At 40.9% G+C, this 13,821-nt stretch overlaps 1 pseudogene; it reads left to right on the top strand.

Annotated features, from left to right (window-relative positions):
- Positions 1-13,821, top strand: part of LOC121943512 — a 97,530-nt pseudogene that overhangs the window by 18,671 nt on the left and 65,038 nt on the right.

Here is a 13,821-nt window from a genome sequence, read left to right as displayed (position 1 = left end):
TTTCTAACATTTTTTTTTGCCAAATTGGTCATTGCCTTTTCCCCATATTTTTTTTCAAAGAAATCAAACCTATTTTGTCAGTTTTTAAATGGTTAAACAGCTTGGGCAGGTTTTGTTTGTAAGGACGCGTGCTGATCCATGATGCCCCAGTCAGTTTTGGAGTCCGTAAAGACAATACAGAGCCACAAACCCCAGCAGCATCCTCCTCATGTGAGCCCACAAAGCTCAGTCATACATTATTCTCTCTGCAGAGTTTATCTCACCCAGAGCATTCGCGCTCTGCTGGCTTCTGTCTTCACGTCTGTGCCGTCGCTGATTCTGTGTTTAGGAACCCTTTGTTTCTGAGTCTGTCTGGGAATAATCACCTGGGCCAGTACAACACAAACCCGATCAATTACAGTCTGCCGGAGTCTGCAGCGGCAGCCTCACAGGCGGCAAACAAACTCGACTCCCCCAGACCTTCGAAATATTAATCCATTGATGCAACATTAAGCTGCCACCTGGTAAATTGGCTGCACGGTGCACGGTAATGGCTAGATACTCTGTCAGGGTGGAGTTTTAATATGCATGGAGATATTTGCAGCATATGAAATCCTCATTTGTTTCATGTCATTTGGCGAGTAAGAATCGGCTCGTGGTTTGAGGGTCCTCACGAGGTCAACTAAACACAGTTAAAGTGACAAACTGCAGCCTGTCAACATGATAATTACTGTATCAGTGTTTACTATACTGGAGGTGTTTGCTGATTGGTGGGTTTGCAGCGACAAGGTCAGCAGCAGTTTGGATATTTAGATTTTCTCTGGTTATCTCACATCTGAGTGGGAGAAATGAGTCATTCATGCCTTAGCAGTTACTGAAGTGCTTGTCAGCAAGGCACTTAACCCATGAAAAATCACACCCATTTTTCTCAGTGTCATAAATCTGTCACAGTGCGCAGATGTCACACACCCACGGTCTGCTGGGATCAGATTTCTCCCTTAGTGATGGCCATTGAGAATAAAATGTTTGCTCATTCACTTCAAAAATGATTTAAAAAAAGATCCCCCACATTAACTTCAAATCTGTATCATTTGCCATCCATCCATCCATTGTCTACCGCTTATCTGAAGTCGGGTCGCGGGGGCAACATCCTAAGCAGGGAAGCTTCCCTCTCCTCGGTCACTTTGTCCAGCTCTTCCCCGGGGATCCCGAGGCGTTCCCAGGCCAGCTGGGAGACATAGTCTCTCCAGCATGTCCTGGGTCTTCCCTTGGGCCTCCTACTGGTGGGACGTGCCCTGAACACCTCACCAGGGAGGCTTCTGGGAGGCATCCTTATTAGATGCCCGAGCCACCTCATCTGGCTCTTCTCAACGCGGAGGAGCAGCAGCTCTACTCTAAGCTCCTACCGGATGACTGAGCTTCTCACCCTATCTCTAAGGGAGAGCCTACGGAGGAAGCTCATTTTGGCCGCTTGTTCTTGTTCGCGATCTTGTTCTTTCGGTCACTACCCAAAGCTTGTGACCATAGGTGAGGGTAGGAACGAAGATTGACCGGTAAATCGAGAGCTTTGCCTTTCAGCTCAGCTCCCCCTTCACCATGACAGATCGGTGCAGAATCCACATTACTGCAGAATGTGGATGAGAGAATGACGGCCTTGGATTTGGAGGTGCTGATTCTCATCCCGTCTGCTTCACACTCAGCTGCGAACCAATCCAGTGAGAGGTGAAGGTCATGGCCTGAAGAAGCCAACAGGACCATATCATCTGCAAAAAGAAGCAACCCAATCCTGAGGTCACCAAACCGGACCTCCTCAACGCCCTGGCTGCGCCTCGAAATTCTTTCCATAAAAGTTAGGAACAGAATCAGTGACAAAGGCCAGCCCTGGCGGAGTCCAACCCTCACTGGAAACGAGTCCGACTTACTGCCAGGAATGCGGACCAAGCTCCGGCACTGGTCGTACAGGGAACAAACGGCCCATATCTTGGGGTCCGATACCCCATACTCCCGGAGAACCCCCCACAGGACTCCCGAGGGACACGGTCGCATACCTGCTCCAAGTCCACAAAGCACAAATGGACTGGTTGGGCAAACTCCCGTGCAACCTTAAGGATCCTGCCAAGGGTCTAGAGCTGGTCCACAGTTCCACGACCAGGATGAAAACCGCATTGCTCCTCCTGGATCCGAGGTTGGACAATCAGGCGGACCCTCCTGTCCAGTACCCCTGAAAAGCCTTACCAGGGAGGCTGAGGACTGTGATCCCCCTATAGTTGGAACACACCCTCTGATCCCCCTTCTTAAAAAGAGGGACCACCACCCCGGTCTGCCAGTCCGGAGGCACTGCCCCCGATGTCCACGCAATGCTGCAGAGATGTGTCAACCATGACAGTCCCACAACATCCAGGGCCTTAAGGAACTCTGGGCGGATGTCATCCACCCCCAGGGCCCTGCTACCGAGGAGCTTTTTGACCACCTCGGCAACCTCAGCCCCAGAGAAAGGAGAGCCCACTCCCGAATCCCCAGGCCCTGCTTCCTCACCGGAAGGTGTATCGGTGGGATTGAGGAGGTCTTCGAAGTATTCCTTCCACCGAGTCGAGGTCAGCAGCGCACCATCCCCACCATAAACAGTGTTGACAGAGCACTGCTCCCCCCTCTGGAGATGCCGGATGGTGGTCCAGAACCTCTTAGAAGCTGTCCGGAAGTCGTTCTCCATGGCCTCACCGAACTCCACCTATGCCCAGATTTTTTGCCTCAGCAACGGCTGTAGCTACATTCTGCTTGGCCTGCCAGTACCTGTCTGCTGCAAGTCTGACGACCTGACAACAAAGATGATCTTTGAACTGGGGCCTAGGGTCTCCTGATACCAAGTGCACATATGGACACCCTTATGCTTGAACATGGTGTTTGTAATGGACAATCTGTGGCAAGCACAGAAGTCCAATAACAAAACACCACTCGGGTTCAGATCGGGGGGGGGCCATTCCTCCTGATCACGCACCTCCAGGTCTCACTGTCACTGCCAGTGTGTGTGTTGAAGTCCCCCAGCAGAACGAGGGAATCCCCAGAAGGAGCACTCTCCAGCACCCCCTCTAAGGACTCCAAAAAGGGTGAATACTCTAGATTTGGTAACAGTCAGGATCCATGGCAATAAGTATTGCCACCCCTGCCCAGCACCCCTTACTGGTGGAAGAGAGTCCAACCCCATTCTCGAGAAGACTGGTTCCGGAGCCCATGCTGTGTGTCGAGGTGAGGCCAACTATATATAGTCCGAACAAACAACCGTTTGTTTTTCATGTATACAATTCTATGATTAGATCAAAAATAGGAAATGGAAAAGAAAAGAAAAAAAAAAAAACAGGACACAAGCTGAACTTGATTTTGATATTTACTTTGTCAGATTTGTTGTGACCCTCCCTGAAGCTATAATGTTAAATGTTATATAGATGTTTTAAGCAACTTTTAGGTCACATAATAATAAAATGACAAATTGTTTCATAATTTTCCAATTTTGGATTTTAAATTGAATACCAAAATAAAGAATGATTCATGCATATACACAGATTAAAAAAACAGTTTGTTATTTTATTATCCGTTTTTTTTAATTGGATACCAAAAAACAAATAAGGGTTTGGGAAAAAAACAAGCCACAGGCTGAATGTGATTTAAATATTTTATTTGTCGAATTTATTATGCATATCAGTCTCTAGGTTAAAGGGATAGCAGTTTGATATGTGGCGCTAAAGCTCACTAAAGCTCAGGACCAAAAGGAAAGGCCTCCTGTATTTCACTTTGCATCTTAAAAATGAAGCCGTTAGTGACGTTTAATGAGGGATGGGCCATCACAGTCAAAACTAACTCAAACTGACAGCCAGTTCTTATTTACCTGACATCCTCATATATCCAATCATAAACTGATATTTTCATGTGATTTAAAACCTGTGGACATGAAGTCAAAGAATCTCCATTTGGATTTTAGAAATAAAAAGTGACATATTGTTGACAGTCTGGATAAACTCAGCTTTCATGAGACACTGTTAGAACCTTTCCCTACCTGTTTTCAAGAGTCATTAGAAACTCTGTAATTTCTCCCACCTTTCCCCCTGGTGCAGCTCACAGCCTCCACATTCTGCACATTCAACACTTCTACCTCACAATATTTAAAGAGGCTATTTACTGCATGTGTCCAGGGCCATTTAAGAGCGGGCAGCAGCGGGCCAAGCTGTCACACGGCCAGGGGAGTAGAATCAGTCAGCTGCTATGTTTTGGGAAAGGTCTAATCTTTTAGGAGGAGCTGCTTCAGCCTTAAAGGTTTATAAAGACAACAACTAGGCCTTGAGTGAAACACTGTATGGATCATAACTTAATATTCATTCAGTCATGCGCAGGCAGCTGGCTGTACAGTATTGATTTTCAGCAGGCAGCTGTTCTCCAGCAACTGTAGAGCAAAGACGAGCATCTTTGTAATGTGTTTTAAATGTTTTGATTGTGGAGACTCATTGTCAAAGATAACAAACCCTCTTTAGATATCCTCAGAATTATTAAAATGTGATTTTTCAACATCTGTGACGGAAAAGATTCACCCAATAACTTTGCATTTTGGATCAAAGAGTGCCGCTGCAAAGTAGATGACCATCCTCTGAACTTTAGACAAATCCTCTGCATCACTACCATATAACCCTCAGGGACTGTGTGGCACATTATAGGTGCTTTTCATTCTTTTTTTAAAAAATAATTTTGGCTGTGTTCATGCATATGGCATAAATTTTGGCAAGATTGTGTATTTTTGTTTAATCTTGGAATTTTCAGCTCTTACAATGAGTCTAAAATACATTGTGGACAGAATTGTTTAATGCAGACTGTTAAGTGCAAAAAATGTGTTATTTAAACCCATTCAGGCTGCAGTTTTTGACCCCACAGCCACAATTATAATAACAATAAAAAATAGAGAACAATAAAAAAAAGAGTTTACAAAGTGCTTTGACAAACAAAGCAAAGCAAACACGGGATACATACATGGCGATACAACAACAGAAAGCCAAACAGTCCTATTCAACACAAGCAAGACAAAACTGGGGTCCCGCGAGCTGGGAACGTTCCACAGCATTGGCTAATGTTACCTACAAGTTGCAATAATGTTTTAAAGACAACATTTTGGTCTAATGCTCACAGAACATTTTAAGGATGTTTATCATCTCAAATAATGTGCCTGTAAGCATTTAACTGTAACATTCTGAGGATGTTTTGGCAATGTTGAGAGGTGACAGGTCAGAAAATGTTCTTTCATAAAATGTTACAACAATGTTACATGAGAACAACAGAAGAAAATTTTCAAAGCAGCATTCAGAATATGTTATTGAGGACTGAGATTACAGACGATTTTTCTAAAAAATGAAAATGTAATGTAATGTGATATATTAACAATAATAATAAAAAAAACAAACAATTTTTTGATGTTCACAGAGAATGTTGCCTGAACTTTAAGACGAGCGTTCTGGGAACATTAAGAAAACCTGCCACTGAAAACATTACTTAAACATTCAGTTGTTGCATTGCACACTCTCAGAACATTTTTTGAACAAAAAACTTCAAATCAAAACCAGAGGACAAATAATGCAAGACATAAAATGTCTTAATATAAAATAATACAAAGAAATAGACCAAACACAACAGAAGCAATAAAAATAAAAATGATAAAATAAAGAATGAATAAAAATGATTAAAATGGGTGCATGGAGGCATTCATCCACAAGGCAGTAATTGTAGTTTAAAACAGATTTCTGGGGATTTTCCATTGATCTCAGACATTTCAGTCAGAATATGTGAACATGACTTGAACACATTTCCTGCTGAGCCTTGATCTGCCGGAGCTCTGCAGTTATTCAGCTGAAGACTGGCTTTGTAGATTTAGTGTAAGCATTTACATCCAAATGCCTGTTAGACTTAATCTAGTGTTTCCTCATTATCACTTTTTCATTCCTTTTGAAAGTGATGAACCACATTCATAATTTGATCTTTATGGTCCCAGCTGTCATTTATTCATTTAAATGTATGACACTGTTGATGCCGTACAGCCTCTTTGTTCCAGAGTTGCATTGCCCTTTCTGCATGACATTAGCTCGTCCTCTGAGCCCTCTGAGCCCTCTGAGAGCATTTTGTACATCATTTGTTGCAGCCCGATTGTTAATTTAACAGCGGACAGTTTTGTGTCTTTTTCCATTAACAAATTTATGCAAATTGAGTGACAGTATGTTCCAGGCAGGGTGCAGAAAAGAGACGAGTGCACGAGAATCGCCTGCTCCTCACTGCAGGCTTCAAGAGTCCTCTTTCTACTCTGTGTGCTCTCTGGTCCATTTTTAGTTTCTTGCAGCAAAAAATCTGCATCATGACTAACTTTTATTCAAGATATCTGAATTAAAAAGGGGTCCTACAGATACCCAGTAGCCTGCCCTTTACATTCATGCTTACGTCATGCTGATCCCATACAGTTTTGGGCAAAAACCATGCTGTTTTTTTTTGCATGCAGTATGAACTGTGTTATTTGTTGTATTTTAATATTTCTGCACACTGGGGACCCTAAACAGTCTTGGACTTGCATAAATTGGGTTTGACTGGAAAGCTTGGACTCCTGTGGATTCAGTGAGCCCAATTATTTTCACGTGGGATGATGTCACATATATAGTAGCCATTTCTTTGTAGTGAGAGCATTTTTGTGACCTCTAGAATAATTACAGCTTCATGAAACTTTACAGCCACAAACTGCAGTCCTCAAACATTCAAAGGATTGATGACTTTCAAATGTGTATCAACAATAATTTCTCAGCAGTTTTCAGAACAGATGTCACCATCCTATCACCGGAAAATGCAATTTGAGCAGAAATCTCACATTGTTTTTGACATCAGGAGCCCAGCATGGATTTTTCTGTGTTGTTCCTCGAGGTCATGTTTAACTTTTATTCCTAATATTATTGATTTATATGAATTTTAAAAAATCAATTCATGGTGTCAGTGCATCAATACAGTATTACCATGCAAAAATATCACAATATTATGCTGTATCGTTAGCGGAGATAGCTGATTGTAATTCTTAGGTACTGGAATAGTGAGAGAGAGTGAGTCTCAACAATAAAGAAGTCATGGAGACAGGCATACAGTGAAAAATAAAAAAGGCTATTTTGTTAAAGGTTTAGTCAAAGGGCAGCTGAAGAGATCCTTTGTAGTCGGCACTCCAGCTCTTCATTCAGTGAGTGTGCTGAGCTGGACGAGACGGCGGTGAGCCTGCGGGGAGGTTTGTGTCTGCTCAGCCCACCAGCGCTGAGCTCTCCATAAAGGAGAGGGGAACAGGGAGGCTGACAGGCATCTGCATTAGGCAGCTTGTTTCCGACTCCACGGGCAAATAAACAGCAGTTCCCACTTGGCAGTTTTTGTGTTGGGGCTTTGTAAACCCGTACCCACACTTAGTGAGTTCAGCCACCTACAGGAGTGGTGCTGGAGTGAAGATAGCAGGCACGAACAGACAGGATCACATTAGCTCTAAACTTTTATTAACAGGGGTTTGGGGAGCTGTCCAGGGTGCTGACTGTGTTTTCTCCTGTCTTCATTCCCACTGAGACGCCTCAACACCTAAACTCACTGATAAAAGTGATGCCAGGAGCCAAATATGGAACACATTTATATATATTTTTTTTACATTGTTGATAAAGTTAGTACATTATTTGGGTTGAAAAACAAACTTGAAAAACAAAACAAACAAAAAACAAACCAACAAATATCACACAAATAGCACATTTTTCAGAGAAATATAACAAAAAATAAATGACAACAAAGAGCAGAAAAAGTAACCAGTCAGTAAACAATAATCCAATAAAATGTTTATATACAGTATATATACATCCAGAAATAATTAAACAGCATGAATAAATGTAATGACAATTTTCTTTAATTTAAAGATGATGCACTTTATTATTCCATATCTGTGCACCACGATATTTGAGGGTATATTGTTCATTTTTTGTTTTGTAAAACAGGAGGTGAAGCTGATCGACATGTCTAGTATTTTATGAATGAATATGTAAATTCAATTTTTGCTGAAAATTGAGTTTATGAAGATTGGATGGGTAAGTATTTGCCCGAACAATATTACCATAGATCAAATAGAGATAAATCATGGAATAATATGAAGTTAATGAAAAAGAAACATTTACAAAACTTTTCAGTTTATTGATGATCTCCAGTGATATCACAATTTTGTTAAAAATAAAATCTTTTATTTTTCCATTTTAATTTTTGGTCAACTAAAAAGTCCATGACTCCACTGCTCTTAATGTGAGCGTGCTAGATGTCTGTCATATTATCAGATTTTCTTTTTTTTTCTTTACACTTGTGTTACAGATGCATTACCAAAGTCAAAGCTGTAGCTCATGTGCCAGCTGTGTCTGTGTTGCTGCCAAACATCGCCACATTACAGTTGACCTTTCAGATACAACAGCGGTGAGCAGATTACATAATGCAACAGGCGCCAGTCATTCAAGCATACACAGTCATGGACACACTCAAAGTAAACACATCCCCTCTGAAGTATTCAACACTACGAGGCATAATCAGCATACAAAATTAACCAATACTGCCACTTAAGGATTCTGCTCCATCTAAATTTGAGTTTTCTGTGACGTCTCTTGTTACTTCTGTCCTTCTGGTAGAAATATTGCTGTTCCAAATGTCAGATTTCGAGCTGGAAAGCAGCTCAATATTCCCCGTGTGTCATGAGTTTTGATAGATGGGAGCGTTTGTGCATGAAATGGACTGAGTCATTTTGATATATAAACCTCGTCTCCATGTTGTTATTCCAACAAGGTCCAGACACAGGGAAGTGCTCCACAAAGGATGCTCAGATTTATTCATGAGATGCTCGTTTCAGTGCAGGCATATTAATAGGTATGTGTTTGTTAGCATGTGTGCATCCAGGAAAATATTAGCTCTGAAACAAGCACTGGTATTGTTACAAATGATGATGGTGCTTTTTTTGCTCGGGAGCAGCTGTTGGGGAAGCAAAAACATGCTGTTCTGATGCAGGTCGCAGACTGTGACCCTTTTATTATCTCTTGTAGGTGCTCAGCAGTGTTCTTCTTTTCAATAGACAATTCATAATTAACGCTTCATTTATGTTTCGTTGTTGCGAATCATTTGCCAGCAGACTGGTTCAGACTGGCAGCAGTGCAGCAGATAATGAGATGATTGATGGGCTCATTTCTTAATGACATGTGGGTTCAGTTTAGCAATTTCTTGGTTCAGGCAGTCAGAGAAGGCTGTCGGAGCGCGTTTGTTCCCTGAAAAAGAAACTCGATATAGCAATACATTTCCACTAAGTTAAGATGGATTTTCCTTTGTAACGAGGTTCTGTCTCGTATTGTTTTTTATGTACTTATGAGACCATTACAGCAAATTCTTGGCAACTATCAAAGATTGTGTTCCATCGATTTTTAAATTTGTGGATCTGATATAACTGATTTTTTTAGATTTTGCAAAAAAATCATCTATTAAAGTTATGTTGAAGACATTCCTATTTAGCTGTTCATTCCAGGGGTCTTGTTTGACATCTGAACTGTTATTATTATTAATAATAATAGTTTAGAGTCACATGTTTTTATACCTTTTTTTTGGGTTATTATTCATTTTAATTATTATTTGATGAGTACGGTCATGTGACGGCTTTGTTTTGCGCTGCCAGTTGTACCTTGCACTTTGTGCAGCACATTGCGCTTCCGCCTGGAATGAAATGTGCTATATAAATTTAGTTTTGCCTGCTTGCTTGCTATATGCCCCTTGAAAGAAAAGACAACCTGCCTCTGTGCCCTCCTGGAAGGACAGAGTTAAACCATCTACTCCACTCTCCAGTCTGAAATTATTCAGTGCTCAACAGTGTGCTCATGCATGTCATGCAGTCATAGTGTTCTTCAGAGAAGTGACATTCCACCTCTATTTAAAAACACCAGATGCCTGTCAGTTTCTCTCTCTTTTCTTGCCGTACCGCCTCTCCTGTCTGCAAGCACATTTATTAAATATGCATTTATTAAAGCACATTAAAGCCTCCTTCCTCTGATGACTTGATTGCACGTTGAGCGGCCAGCGGACTAGCTGCTGACTCATTTGTGTACAAGTGAGGCGTTCTTGTCTCAGCGGTGAGTCAGATCAGTAATACGTTGCTTCAGCAGAACAACATGTATGCGCTGTGACTCAAAGAACAAACCAAAGACATCAATGTAGGTTACTGCTGATGTGCTGATTTCAGGAAGTCATTTTTCAGGTTTAAAATATAAAGACTGCCTCAATCACTGTTAAAGTTCCAGTGTGTAGGTTTTAGGGGGATATAGAGAAAAAATATATTGCAGAAATGTTTTCTTCTGTATACAATCTCCTGAAAATCGGAATCTTAATGTCTCCATTAACTTAAAATCAGCTGGTATTCCTGACATATTTATTGTAAACTTGACTTTTAATGATTTAAAGTTTACAGCCCCTCCCCTTACCCTGGGATGCACGATGAATCGTTGTTGTTGTTGTTGTTGTTGTTGTTGTTGTTGTTGTTGTTTGCTGTTCCAATGATGAAATTGTTTCCAATGGGTAGAGCCAATAATATAATGGGATATGTATGATAAACTCTATTACCGATGACCTGTGTTTGGCAAATTAACATGTTTGATTTGATGAATTCAGAGTTTTTGTAAAGTTTGCTGATGGGCTCAGCTAGAGATTATTGATTATTTTGTTAGCCATTAGGAGCAGTAATGGTCCGGATGAAAATGACATACCAACTAAAAGATAAAAAGTAAATATCGAGCATCCCTAATCATTATAGTTTTTTGTTGTTTGTGGTTGTGATCAACTCGAACTGTTATTGTTGTTGCGGATGTTATGTTTTATGTACTGTGTCCCCTATCGTTTACAAAAAAAATCTATCTATTTATCTATACATCTATACATTTAGTTATTTATCTTCTTTTAAATGGTAGAACTATTTGTTTTTGCTTTTTTATTGATTTGCACCCCACCATTTTTAGTCTTAAGTCATATCTTGCTTGAACTAAACTACAGTGTTTCCAAGAGTTCTGGTGGTTCTGCTCTGTTTTATCCGTATCTGTAAGCTTTCTGAAAACATTCACATACAGATGAAATTGGATGCAGAGTTCAGGCAGAAGACTCTGCATATGTATCTAACATTGAGCATAAATGAACCATTATTAACTTACTTTAAAATAAAGTGACTTGGGTGTTAGAGAAAACATATGACATTACAGTTTCTTAGTACTGAAACCTTCATTTGGCCTGATGATCATTTTGAAGTGGGTATAATGTTAAAAGTACCCTGTGGTGTTACTCTGTGTGTGTGTGTGTGTGTGTGTGTGTGTGTGTGTGTGTGTGTGTGTGTGTGTGTGTGTGTGTGTGTGGATGTGCGTGTGTGCACTGAAGATCCAAGAAACATGTCAAGTGCATCTCTTCCCTCAAAACATGTAGGTTAAATCCTGAATTGTTTACATATTCGCTGGCCTGCAGTCTACTTCTTTGTTATGCTGCCTTTGCTGGCACATTGCAGCAAATCTTGGCCCGTCACCACCAGCTTTTCATCAGAGGAACAGTGTGAGACCATCGACTGTGTATTGCATCACCCATGTGCATGGCACTGCATGTGCATCTTTGTGCAATAGATTAACAAAATGGGCAGAAACCAACAACATTTATATTAATTCAGGTTTCAGATTCCTTTCACAAGTTATTTAACCCTTTGGAACCTGAGCAAAGTGGTTGGCTTTCTGTCAAAAACAGGAAAAAAAGCAAGCACCAACTATACAGATAGCATAATATAATATAATATAATCCCGATATAATATAATATAATATAATATATTTTCAGCACTTTCTTGATTTTTTTTTTTTTTTTTTACCTTTACTTACTTTTTTATTTTCTCTTTGCTTGTGTTCAGGATTTTCAGAATGCTTATTTTTAATATAATATAATCTAATATATTTCCAGCTCTTTTGGGGTTATTTTCTTGTTTGTTTGGGGTTTTTTACCTTTACTTACTCGTTTCCTTTTCTTTTTGCTTATTTTCAGGTCATTTTCTTGTAACTTTTTACTCATTTCTTTGTTAAGTTTGGGCAATCTCTTGCTATGTTGCTCATCACCTTCTTCCCATGTTTTTGAATGAAATCAAACTAATTTGCTCAGGCTCCAAAGGGTTAAACTGATGCAACCACATAGATGGTCTGGAAGTGCTGTTCTGCACAGTGATTATCTTCAAGTGTTTAGAGGAGAAGTCCAATATCCTGAAGGTCACAGGTTCCACCCTGACAACAGACAAGTGCCCCTTAACAAAACCGAAGATACAACCTCATTTCTCTTTGAATGCCCCCTTGGATGGTGAACCAGTTGAAAGATTAAAAAATATCCTGTGGAATAAAAAGGAGGACACAAAAGACAAAGACAGAGAAGGAATGGAACAGACACTGAAGCACTGGGTTCCTTTTGGAGAATGTGAATTTACGTAAGCGAGCAAAGGTGACAGCGGCTGTGACAGCAGGTGCAGAAAATGAATCGATGGGTGGAATTGATCTTGTTAACTTGAGGCAGCAGTGCGAGACCAATTGCATAATGCGCAGCCCAAAGCTGGGTCAGACAGTAGGAGAGGGAGGGAGGTAGAGAGAGGTGCGCGAATGATGATGAACGAGGGGGAAGGGTGAAATGCCAACTGACTTCATTAAATGCGAGATGAATTCACCGCTGTGAGAGGTGCTTCACTACCAGACAAAGGAATCCCAAAAAATGCCAGTGGCCAGTGTGTGAAGAAATAATAACGTGGATGTCTGGCAGACGAATACACACGGTGCTGTAAATGGACATGAATAAGTGTTTTGTGTTTGTGCAACTTGGAGGCAGAAGGGACAGACATTGTTCATAGATGCTGAGTCGATTTCCTGTTTGTCTTGGCAGAGATCCGGGAGGCGTTTAGGGTGCTGGATCGTGACGGAAACGGGTTCATTTCCAAACAGGAGCTGGGCATGGCCATGCGCTCTCTGGGCTACATGCCCAGTGAGGTAGAGCTGGCCATCATCATGCAGAGATTAGACATGGACGGTGAGTTGCATGTACAACCACACACGCTCACAAACACACACAGGTGTAAAGATATACTCTGCAGTGCATATTGAGTTCTTCTTCCAAAGTGCTGCATCATAAATGGATATAAAAACATTTTTTTGCTCCATCATAAAAATGTAAATACTGTACCATGAGGTTTATGGTCAAGTTACTTTATTTTTATGGCACAAATTCACTTTAAAATCCATACAGTTTACTCTACACTCAGTCCTTTTGACCCTTGATACAGATAAGGATACACTCCCAATTATACTAAACAGGGTAAAAATGGGTAAAAACCTCAAAGAGTGACAGAGGAGGAATCCCTCTCTGAGACATAGGTGCAATGTAGTGTTTACAGAATCAAACAAACTTAATAAAATTACCATATAGACAACCCAAAGTGTCATATAAGTGTTGATGTGTTGTATATGAACTTATATGAGGACGATGGATTACAGGAGCAGCTTCTAGGTCGCGAATTTGCAAGTCCTACAATAGCAAAGGAATGGCCGGCCTTATCCTGCCTTATATCCCCTTTCCACCAAAATTAGTGCATGTCTGTGAGTTCTTTAAAACAGGCTTCTTTTCTATCGCCGGTAGGGCAGAGTTGTATACACAGCTCTTTCTGTTTGTGTGTGGGGCTGTTGTTTTGGTGTGTCACATTGGACAGAACAGACCAGAGAACAGATTAGTTAACAGTAGAAAACAGTATG

The sequence above is a fragment of the Plectropomus leopardus genome, chromosome 5 (assembly GCF_008729295.1).
Source record: "Plectropomus leopardus isolate mb chromosome 5, YSFRI_Pleo_2.0, whole genome shotgun sequence".
Lineage (NCBI taxonomy): Eukaryota > Metazoa > Chordata > Actinopteri > Perciformes > Serranidae > Plectropomus > Plectropomus leopardus.
The sequence above is the reverse complement of the archived record's forward strand: the minus strand, read 5'-3'. Positions and strand labels throughout refer to the sequence as shown.